This window comes from Eschrichtius robustus, chromosome 11 (assembly GCF_028021215.1).
Source record: "Eschrichtius robustus isolate mEscRob2 chromosome 11, mEscRob2.pri, whole genome shotgun sequence".
NCBI classification, from domain to species: Eukaryota; Metazoa; Chordata; class Mammalia; order Artiodactyla; family Eschrichtiidae; genus Eschrichtius; species Eschrichtius robustus.
Genome location: NC_090834.1, coordinates 22,878,141 through 22,891,112, shown reverse-complemented (window position 1 = coordinate 22,891,112; position 12,972 = coordinate 22,878,141).

The following is a 12,972-nucleotide window of genomic DNA, read 5'->3' as shown; positions in this document are numbered from 1 at the left end:
CTCGCCACGACTAGAGAAAGCCCTTGCACAGAAACGAAGACCCAACACAGCCAAAAATAAATAAATAAATATTAAAAACAAACAAACAAACAAAGAAACCTACAATGAGGTATCACCTCACACCAGTTAGAATGGGCATCATCAGAAAATCTACAAACAACAAATGCTGGAGAGGGTGTGGAGAAAAGGGAACCCTCTTGCACTGTGGGTGGGAATGTAAATTGATACAGCCACTATGGAGAACAGTATGGAGGTTCCTTAAAAAACTAAAAATAGAACTACCATATGACCCAGCAATCCCACTACTGGGCATATACCCAGAGAAAACCATAATTCAAAAAGACACATGCACCCCAATGTTCACTGCAGCACTATTTACAATAGCCAGGTCATGGAAGCAACCTAAATGCCCATCAACAGATGAATGGATAATGTGGTACATATATACAATGGAATATTACTGAGCCATAAAATGGAACGAAATTGGGTCATTTGTAGAGACGTGGATGGATCTAGAGACTGTCATACAGAGTGAAGTAAGTCAGAAAGAGAAAAACAAATATCGTATATTAACGCATATATGTGGAACCTAGAAAAATGGTACAGATGAAACGGTTTGCAGGGCAGAAACTGAGACACAGATGTAGAGAACAAATGTATGGACACCAACAGGGGAAAGCGGTGGGGGGTGGTGGTGGTGGTGTGATGAATTGGGCGATTGGGATTGACATGTATACACTGATGTGCATAAAACTGATGACTAATAAGAACCTGCTGTTTAAAAAAAAAAAAAAAAAAAAAGACAAAGGAATGTTGAGTCAGCTATTCATAGAACTAGAAGCAATTCACTTCTGACTTCAGACATGTTCCAGAAACTGAATAAACCAAATTTTGGGAAATGGATTTTTTTTTTTTTTTACTGCCAGAAGACTTTAAAGTTTTCAGGACTGACCTTTCATCTCTATTTCCTTATTAATTTTTACTGGTGGTCTACAAGTTGAAGCACATAAAGCCCGTTTCTTGTTTATCTGATATTCATAACATAGATAAAATATAGCAATTTTGGAAATACCCTTCAAATGAAAACAAGATAAATAGGAGTTTGTGAATGTATAAGATGAGAGAGACGATTACTGTGCGGTACCAAATACAGTGATATTCACTAAGTAAAATAGACACAAGTATTCAATAACTGGTAAAATTCGTAGAAGTGTTGCATATTTAACTTTTATTTCTTTGTCTAATTTAACTGATTCCAATGATCCTGATAAGAGCAGGTTGTTTCAAAAGTGAAGATCTAAGTGAGCCATCCTCTCCCATGTGTCAATCAAATTAGTCCAAGGCTTTGACTTCTTCTTGGTCTTCTTTATCTGACTCTGAAATCACTTTCCTGTTGGCAGTAACATGAATCAGTTCCAATACACAGAACTCTGTAGTTGTGAACACAACATGGCATGAAAAAAACTTTTGAAAGTTTCTCCAGTAAAGATTTACTGTCTTGCATTCTGACTATGCCTTAGATTTTGCAATCAAGTGTAAACTTCTGTGTGGGAGGAGTGGTCATTCCACTGTGAAGTGTGACTTGAAGGACACGGGAGCAGACTTCCTAAACTTAAATATATTGTGCTCACCTGAGTCAAACTTCTGAATTTCATCATTGGTGATTGATTTCTTTGGATGACCCATTGTTCCTTCTTGTCAGCCCTCTTTTACAATGCAAATATTGGATAAAAAACATAGTGCCACTGAAACTTTACTATGTACACACTCTGTAGTTCTTTCTTTCTGACAGAAGGGGACCTGGAGTATCCTAAGATCTGATGAAGGGGTGATGGTAAGGGCGTATCTGTATATGTGGGGAAGGTTTGGGTAGACAGGAAAGGATGGAGGGAGGAAAAAGAGGGCAAAATTAAAATAAAATCATGTTTAAGATATTTCACAAATTTAAAAATGTTTACAAATTAATGTACAGTATAGAAACACCACTTTCTAAATTAGCTACTGCTGAACTACATGACATTTTTTAGCTAAAATTTTTTGTTACAGGGAACTCCCTGGTTCTCCAGTGGTTAGGACTTGGCGCTTTTGCCGTCGGGCCCAGGTTCAATCCCTGTTGGGGAACTAAGATCCTGGAAGCCACTTGGCATGGCCAAAAAAAAAAGTTTGGGGGGGGGGTTACAAATATTTTCTGAATTCCTACGTGGAGCAGTGTGCTAGGCACTTCGGGTGACCCAGTTTCTCATGGAACTTACAACATAGTCATAGACGAGTAAAAAATATGTGAAAAGTTAAATAACTTAAGAGATAATAAGAGTTGAATAATTATACAATATGGGCACAAAGTCGTGCATGACTAACTGCCAAAAGAATGGTGCAGACAGTAACTGTGTAAGAAGCTCAGGGGAAGAAGATGTCACAGTGAAATGGAATGGAATTCAAGGCTTCAGGACAGAGGAGGGAGGCCAACCTGGTATACAAAAAGAATTAGGTAAGCACTTAAATCATTAAGGGAATTATCTGTTCAAGTTGTGAAATAATATTTTACTCTTAGGTGAATCTACATGGGTAGTAAGAGGACTGTTCTGATCATTCCTATAAAAATATGCACAGAAATCTAAGGTACCCAGACAGATCTGTTGATACAATTCAAGTAGCAATCTTCATTATTTGAATCAGATAAGTGAACTTTTGACTGAACTAGTTTTGCTTCACCCTTAGAAGCTAAGTCAAATCATCTAGCTGAAAAGCAAGAAATTAAGTTGTGGAACATTGTGTAGACAATATAGCCAGGTGATTAAGTGATCTTTCCATTTTTTCAGAAGTTTTAAAAATCAGCATAGACATATTAATTTTTCATTAATAACATCTGATAACATTCAAGGAAGTCGGCCTCAATACCAATGAGATAAGAATAAAAATTCTATTACTTTTTGTTTTTCCCTGAATGTAGTATGCAAATAAATATCTGTCAAATTAATGTCGAGTTAGCCACATTGGGTTTCAATCAGAATACAAAAATGAAGACATTTACATTTTTTATTAGGGATTCTTTCGTGATTAACCAGTGATAGCCGGTTTCCTTTAAACTCTTCGGGACCATGTGCCTGGTGCTGCTCTAACATTATTCTGCGGATAAGGCTATTAACCCGTCACTGTGAAGCTAGAGCCCTTGCTACATGAACTTAGATTTAGCAAGCTTAGGTATGCCTTTGGTGGTATCAGAGTCGATAATCTAGAAGACCTGCTGATCTGCCAAAGATGGCAGGGCTAGGTGTGGGTAGGGGATAAGGGTGCTGAAAGGGGAGTGATGGCAGGTGAATACAATCACCCAGGATGAGAAAGGAGGGGAAGAGAATGTGTACAGACTCGAGGTTGATCTACTCTCCTGTTTGCACCAGTTTATAATTGCATGTTGCACAGACATGTAAGTGGGCACAGGCTTTAATGTAGATGAGCAGAAGAAAGTTTTCTCAAGGCAAGAAATCTCTAAAACAGTGGGTGGGTTTTTAGAAGATTTGAAGGTAGGGAGCAAACTGAGTTAAAAAAAAAAAAAAAGAAGCACTTCTATGACAGAAGTTAACTTACTTTGCTTTGTGTACTTTGGCTTTTGGTTTATAAGGAAGGGAAACCAGTTCTTTCTAAAACAGAACAAAATAAAAATAAAAAAGGAAAATTTTTAGTTCTTGCACTGACTGAAATTTACTTACTTGAAAAAAAATCTGAGGTAAAATTGTAATCTGAGTTTATAATGACTAGCTTCTTAAATCTGGAGACTGTGGGGTTAGAAATGGTCCAGATTAGGGCATTTGGGGTTCATTCAGGAGAGTGTGTTTGTACATCCAGAAGTGTATGGGGTGCTATTGCTTTTATTGTTTTTTCCTCTTCATTTAGCGTTTGTTTTTGTAGGATCTAAGCAAGATCAATCATTGTAAAACAAATACTAGCAATGAAGTAGCCCATGTTAATATCCTACGGCTTTACAACATGTGACAATAAGCCCAGAGACAAGAGCACCATTTCTGTGCCAGCAGAGTTGCACACTGTGGAGATATCTTTGGTTTATCAAGGATTGTCAGATTATCTGATGTCTATGCCTTGCCCCCTCCAGCATATAAAAGGCTCTGGACCATGGGCACCTAGATTTAAGGAGTAAAGCTATAAAACCTCTCAGAATTTGCCATAGTTCACATCACCCCCCCCCACCCTGCCCCACCCCGAGGTTTATCTGAATGCCTCACTATCAGTCTCACCGAGATCCTTTCTTCTCTTTGTTTTCTTAAGAGTTGGATAATCTCATCTCTTTTTTTAGCCTGTTTAAAGGAAAAAAAAAAAAAAAAAAAAAAGAGCGGATGAGTCTTTTGACTCAATAATAAAGCTATGTGTTTATTGGGGGGGGGTAGGATTTTTTCCATTTTCCTTCTTGTATTTTGGGGCAGAATTAAAAATTTTTTCCATGATAGATTTATACTTTTCATTTATAACACAATTCAGTTTTTATTCCAGAGGATGCTGCTTTACAAAATAATTTGATTTTGATTCTAAATGGAGAGAATTTTTCTTGCCCATATAATAATAACTTTTATTGACTCTACTACATGAACCATACTAAGAACTTGATACGTTATATCATTATTTTCTTATAATAACTCAGAATTTTGACATCACTATCATCCCGTTTTACATATGAGGAATGTGAAGAATACTAAGGTTAAATATCTTACTCAAGGTTTTAAGTGGCAGAACTGGATTTGATACCAGCTCTACTTGAAAACAAAGCCCAAGCTATTGGCCACCGCACTAAATTGCCACTAAATGGTAGCAAGACACAAAATCAGCCAGCTCAAACAGCATGCCACCACGTACATCCATGGCAAGAGGGCTCTTCTAAGTAGCTTACATACAGAACAGAATCTCACACTCCATTGCTCCTCTGTCTTAGATATTGAGACATGCACATCCTCAGGTTAGTTTTCTTAAGAGTAGAAAAACCAAAACAAAACAAAAACTCCCCACTAATTTAGTGCAGGTACAAAGATTTATCAAGATATAGACTGTAGGGCTTCCCTGGTGGCGCAGTGGTTGAGAATCTGCCTGCCAATGCTGGGGACACGAGTTCGAGCCCTGGTCTGGGAGGATCCCACGTGCCGCAGAGCAACTGGGCCCGTGAGCCACAACTACTGAGCCTGCACGTCTGGAGCCTGTGCTCCGCAACAAGAGAGGCCACGATAGTGAGAGGCCCGCGCACCGCGATGAAGAGTGGCTCCCGCTTACCGCAACTAGAGAAAGCCCTCGCACAGAAACGAAGACCCCACACAGCCAAAAATAAATAAATATAATAAAGAATTATAAAAAATGGTTAAGGTGGAAAAAAATTATTAAAAAAAAAGATATAGACTGTATACAAAGAGGCAAATATGGGTACAAATTTTTTTTCATAGAATACAGTTATGTTCAGTATTGGAGATAGCCAGGCAGAAAATTGCATCTGGACTGTTTGAGAACAGGAGGAGAAAGAAATCTGAGAATCTGACAAATCAAACTTGTAGGTTCAAATGGCCAAATAAAATGAAAGAAGCTCTGCTTAGATCAAGGCTAGAAGGAAGATATAACTGAGAATGGACATAGATTTGTCATATCTAGGTAAAAATTCTGTCGTCGATCCATCCATTCAAATTTATTGAGCACTGCACTATTTTCCTAGGGCTGCAGTAAGAAAGTATCAAAATCTAGACGTCTTAAAACAACAGATATTTATTGTCACACGGTTCTGGAGGCTAGAAGTCCAAAACAAGGTGTCGGCAGGGCCATGCTCCCTCTGAAACCTGTAGGGGCATCCTTCCTTGCCTCTTCCTAGCTTCTGGTCATTTGCTGGCAATCTGGGGCTTTCTTTGGCTTGCAGCTGTGTAGCTCTAATCTCTGCTTTCGGTGGCATGTTGCTTTCTCCCTGTCTTCACATGGCTGTCCTATGAGGACACCAGTCATATTGAATTAGGGGCCCATCCTACTCTAGTATTAACTTCTTAACTAATTTTATCCAAAATGATTCTATTTCCAAATGAGGTCACTTTTCATGGTACTGGGGGTTAGGACTTCAACATATCTCTTTTTTTGGTGGGACACATTTCAATCTGTAATGAGCGCCTATGATGTAACATTACTGTGCTAGGGGCTGAACAAAATACCATTCCTGCCTGCCAGGTGATGGCAGACTTGTGGAGAAAAAGACAAGAGTCTCACCTCACATATACTACAATGGGGTTAGAATAGGATGAAATTAGAGAACTGAGGAGGGACCCTGAATTCAGATGAAGGTGTGTATGTATCTGTGGGGGAAATTCAGGGAAGATATCCCAGTGGAGGTGATGTCTAAGATTAGGCCTGAAAGCGTAGTCACCAGATAACAGTACAGATGGGATGGGGAAGAAAGCTTTCGAGGCAGAGGAAACAGGGTGTGCAAAGCCCTGGAGGCTGCATATTACTAAGTAATTCCTCAGGATGAGTCTTTTTTTTTTTTTTTAGAGATCACTAAATGTTTATTTCTTTTGTCTGTTTCATACCATCTCTTCTTAATTCTAATAGAAAGTTTCTCCATTAGGCTTCTTTTTTTTTTTTAAAATTGCTTTACAATGGTGTGTTAGTTTCTGCTTTATAACAAAGTGAATCAGTTATACATATACATATGTTCCCATATCTCTTCCCTCTTGCATCTCCCTCCCTCTACACTACCAATCGTAAAATAGATAGCTAGTGGGAAGCAATCGCATAGCACAGGGAGATCAGCTCGGTGCTTTGTGACCACCTAGGATAGGATAGGGAGGGTTGGAGGGAGGATGAGTCTTTAGTCCTGATGGCTGCAAGAGAAGCTGCAAAGCTCAGGCACGCTCCACCAAGACGTGCGGGGAGGAGCCGTGCTGGTGCACGAGCAATCAGCAGAGTACACTGCTGCTTTGGCTTTGCTTCTTTCTGTTCAAGTTAATTAATCATATTAATGATTAATTAATTAATCATATTAATCTTGCCTTTTAAGAGCCTACAGAGTTTTAATTTTATTTATTTTGGGACAAGATTTCTTCTTTTTACTTGAATTTAAGGCATCATGTATCACAGATATTGAAAGAAAAAAAAATTCAGGGTCTTTTAAAAACTAAGCTTATTTTTTTTCTGGTTATACATATACATGTATCTATTCTTTTTCAAATTTTTTTCCCATTTAGGTTATTACAGAATATTGAGCAGAGTTCCCTGTGCTATAAAATAGGTCCTTGTTGGTTATCTATTTTTAAAGTATAGTAGTGTGTATATGTCATTCCCAAACTCCCAACTTATCCCTCCCCCGCACCTTTCCCCTTTGGTAACCTTAAGTTTGTTTTCTGTGAGTCTGTTTCTGAAAAACCAAGCTAATTTAAAAATACCTGTCAATTTGCTATGGATTGAATAAAATAATGTCTATAGAAAAAGACCTGGGATATTTTCAGTGTAGATAATCAATGTTAGTTTCTTTTCCAACTTTCCCATTACACATGTACTCAGTGGGAATTAAATGCTCCCATACTGTGATTACACAGCACTTTATACCCTTATTACAGTATTGATCTTACTTTCCCTGCTTTATCTCATAGTTGCTACCATGTCTCTTTCAGAGTGTTACTCATCCTTTTATCCTTCCTTAGAGCTTAACAGTGCCTTGTAAATGATACTCAATGAATTTTTGTTGAATTGATTTGTCATGATATATGAATGAACCCATTACACTGTCTAATGCACAATCATTAGTCTAAGCAAAAAAAAAAAAGTTTTAGAAAGTGAAATTAAACAGTAAGTAAGTTTAGTTCTTAAAATCTCCTATGAACAAAACTATATGATTATTTTCTGTGTAACTATTGGGTAGCCACAGGCAAGTTATATTGTCATAATGCTTCTAATATAAATGAACAAATATTTAGTTATAAGGCTCTAAATAATAGTAGGGTAAAACAATCATTCATTTAAATTTTGATTTCAGGTGATTTTTATTATAATGGATTATATTATATTACAAAACTTAATCAGTTTTGTAATATAATATAATGCACCAGAAACAAAGTTTTCAAATATGATTTGCTTTCTGCTTCCTGGACATGTTTCCTGGGAATGCATAACAAAACTACTGTAGGCAACTGTGTCATCAGAACAAAAACAATGCCAACTATTCTAAGAAATCTCTGCCAGGATAAGTAAATACATTCAGTGGTAAGAGAAAATTCTTACAATTTACCTTATTAGTAGGGATAAATAATTTACTTGTTAATTTCATAATGACAAAAGAATTCTCATTTCTAACCATGGTGTTTCGGTTGTGTTCATTAATGGAATTTATAAGACATTTTAATCATTTATTAGTTCTTAAAATAATAGCATAAGGGGGTCAGAATTTATACTTATAATTTTTTTTTCAGTTTTTGTTGTGATATAACTGACATACAACACTGTGTAAGTTCAAGGGGTACAGCGTAATGACTTGACATACATATATATTGTGAAATGATTAGTACTTGAGTTTAGTTACCATCCATCATCTTATATAATTACAAATTCTTTTTTTGCTTTTGATGAAAACTGTTAGGATCTACTCTCTTAGCAACTTTCAAATATACCAGTACAGTATTTTTTATTATAGTCATAATGTTGTATATTATATACCCAAGACTTATGTATAATAATATATTTATAATATTTTAATGCTGGATATTTTCTTATATTATACATTTTAGTTACATTACTTATAGTTATATCCTACTCCCCAAAAAATAAATTACAGAATAAAAAGTGATTTTAGTAAGTTAGGATATGATCATTTATACATTTAATATCTCATAGAAGGTTAATGGAATTTTAGTGCCACTTCAAGGATTAAGCTGCTGAGTTCTCTGTTTTTGGCTTTTCAGAGCCAAACAATTTGGGTGGCAACATAGATAAGTGGAGTCAAATACATTTGGGTCTGAACCCCAATTCTGCTGTGTGATTAATGGCAAGTAATATCTTAACTATTCCTCCTGGTTCCTCCTTTCCTCCTTCCAATGTAATCACTATCCCATTGGTTAGAGGTTTGTGACATTGGGTAAATCAAAGAACCACTTCTCTGAGTATTGATTTCTCATCTATAAGGAAGGTTGTGAAAATTGGAGATAATACAAACATTGCTTAACAATGCATGGCATATGGTGGATATTCAATAAATGGTAGCTATTATTATTACAGAAAAAAATTTTTTCAAAGCTTTCAAAATGTGAAAGAGTGGGAAAAAGAAGGAAAGGATGGATTACCCACCTTCTGTGTACAGGCATGGAGGATTTTTGATGATTCAACCTCTTACCTACAGGTGAGTTAGTGAATAGAGTTGGAAGGAAGAAAGGAGAAACAAGGAGGGATATCTAAGATATTACTTGCCCTTTATGCAGTAGAAATCCCTCTACAAATTCTCCAGTATATTATAAACTTTTCCCTCAGTTAAATTTCAGTTATAAAAAAGCTCTTAATAAGCACTAGACTCTAAAAGAAAGGTCCTTTCTTCTCAAGACCTGGTTCTCGTATGAAAAATGCATTTCTTCCTTGTATTATGATTAAAAATTTTTGACTGAAACATTCATTAAAGATAGCATATGGTAGTGTTTATTTCTCTGATTACCTATCTACATTACCAAAAGAAATTTTCTCTTGACCACCACAGTATAGGAGACTAATTACTGAATTTAATCTTAAGAATATCTTAGAAGAGTATTGAACTGGTTCCAATTCAATAAGCTCTTTGCTTAGTTACCTGGCAACCATCCCGATACCTAGAGAATCTAGAAACTCTTGAAACCAGTGTGGTATAGTAGTTAAGCACATTGGCTCCATTGTCAGATGGACCCAGGTTCAAACTGTCTTTACTATATTTTAGCTGTGTGACCTTGAAAAAGTCACTTACATGTTTCTGCTTCAGCTTCCTCATCGGTAATAGGGGTAATTATAAACCTCCTCAGACAAAGCTGTTCTGATGATTAAATAAGAATATGAGCAAAGGACTTAGAGGATATATGCTGTGTAGTTAGTTCTCAAAAATATTACTGTTCTCTAGTGAGAGGAGCAGATGGTTGGAAAAGGAAAAAAAACTTGAAGAAAATAGACTAGGAAGCACTGGGGGAAATATATTAACTCAAATAGAAATTTAAAAAAATATTTATTCTTTCCTTTGACTATCAATGCAATACATGCTCATGACACAAACATTAAAACATGTGAAAAAAAGCACATAAAGGAAAATAGTATTTACACAAATTCATTGCTGAATCTAAAATCTTAATATAAGTTTAAGATTTTAAAACATGTAAAAATTTTAGAAGAACCCTAAAGGACCTCCAAAATAAATAATCTAAGGATTTAAAGATAATACATCAAAGGGAGAAAGGCAGCTAGGGGAGCAGCTTAATGATCATGACACAAAAAGCATGCTCAGTGATGAAAAGAAGATAGCAGTTCATCCAATTAAAAATAAATGGAGATGTAGAGGCAGGAACAAACTTAAAGTTGCTGAAAGATGGTGATAAGCCTGGCTTGACTGGGACAAGATGTTTGTTTTGGGGAATAGAGGTATATAGGGTAGGATAGTTGAATGGCATCATGCTGAGGACCTTGACATAAAGATAGATCTATTTATACTTGATTTAGTAAAGATAGGAACTATATTTCTGACCTCAATATTAATAAGTTAGAAATAAAAAAGAGATAAGAAGACTTCATAGATTTGGTAATTAAAAAGCATACTTCTAAATAGTTCATGGGACAAATTATAAATCAAAATAGAAATTTAAAAATACTTAAAGTGGAATAATAATGAAAACATTATATAGCTTGTGAGTTGCAGCTAAAATAGTACTTTGAGGGCTAGTTATAACTATAAATACTAATATTAGAAAAGAGATAAAGTGGAAAATTAAGAAACAAAGTGAGACGGGAAGGAAGTTAGAATGAAAATAAGAACTAACCCAGAATTGAAGGGAGAAGTAATAAAAATCAAGAACTGATAACATAGGAAACAAAAATAATGACAGAGGATAATAAAAACAAATGTTGGTTTTCTGAAAAGACTGTTAAAATAGATAATCCTTTGATATAATTACTTAAGAAAAAAGGATGCAAATGATTAGAAATGAAAAGGGGTAATAACTAGAGCTCAGCAGAGAGTACAAAGATGATTAAAAACACTATGAATCCTTTACATGAATAAATTTGAAAATGTAGATGAAATGGACGATTTCCTAGTAACTTACCAAACTATTGCAAGGGAAAAAAAAAAACCTATTTACTCAAACACAAAAACAAACAAACAAACCAAACCTATAGTACTTATGCAGATTAGTGCCATATTTTTCATTTCACCTAATTTTAGTCAATATTTAGCTCATGGGTTGGGCTTGCCTTGGATTGAGTTGGGTCTACTTGCTGTACTATCCACCACTCTAATAACCTTGGCTTCTAAGTTAGTTTCTATACCAGCGTCTTTTTCTACGTTTCCAAGAACTGTTGCAAAGGGTGTGTATATAGTGGAATATAGTAATATTCTTTTCTCCCTTGATTTTTGACAGGGTTCTAATTGAGAACCACTGATCCAGACCTGCAGAATTATCATGACATTTACCTCTTAATCTATATTTGTAGAGAGAGGCATTATGATAAAATTTAATTATATTTTATTTACCTGCAATGGTTAAATTAACTTTGCCTACACATTTTGCTCCATAGTTGAAATTTCAAAATATATCTTCAGTGGTAATTTTTCTTTTTGCAGATGATGAAGATTGGGTTAAGAAAAATATGTGAGAGTCTCTTTACAGTATGAGCAAGCCAATCTTGATTGTGTCTTTTAATCAGGATGTCGATACCTGGGTGACCATGTCTTTCATAATCTACTCATCATCCTTTGAGATTTACCACTTTGGTCAAACCATTTCATTTAATACTAAAGCTTATTTTGTACTTCCTAAAATTTTATTTTTCAATTATGGGTTAAAAAAAGAGGGAAAGCAGAGAAGATAAAAACAAACTTTCATTGGGTACCTGCTGGATGTCAGGCTTTGTGTAATTCCTTTAATCCTGAGGTAGATGATATTATTGTTTCTTTACAAATAGAAGGAACTCAACCAACATAAAAATTAGCAACTTTTCTCAGGGTCACTTAACATTAATTAGGTAACTAGTAACTGGCAGAGCCAAGGATTCAAACTCATTCTCAGTTCTGTTTGACTCCATGCTTCTTCTGCTACACTACTTAAAACACATACTAGAGATTGTGGCACACTTACACACACATTACACACAGTAACAGAATGGTTTCTTTATTCAATCTTGATTCTGGAAATGAAGAATTAATTAGGATTAACCATGGTGAAGAAGACAGTCTCTGCTCTCACAGAAAAATTTATATTCTAGTGGAAAATGTGTGCTATGGGAATACACAGCAGGGGGAGCTAATCCAGAGTGAAGTCTGCTTGATCAAAGTTAATTTACTTATTTTATGGGATCATGTAGTGCTTTGCAAAAAGTGGTTAAAGGGTAAAGAATAGTTAAACTATTGTGGTACCTATAAACTGATGAACTTTCTAAGATCTTATTTAATGTATGCTAAATATTTATGATGACTTTTGATTACAAGTTAAGTATAAAATGAGAATTACAGTACATTCCAATTTTAGAATATTACCTAAGCAGAACCAAGGTTCTGTGGTTTTACAGAAATTAGAGAACATTACCTGATGGTTTTCTTGAGGCTCCAGAATCTAATTTTTATCTCTATGCCAATAATTGCAAGTTAAATGCCCGATGGAATCACAAGGGAGTCTTAGTTCTTATTCTACACAGTCTTAATCTTCAGTAGCTTCTATTCCTGTTCTGTTACAAAATGCAGTTGAGGAAGGTTAGCATTACTATTGGCTTAAGGTAAAACTATGTCTCACA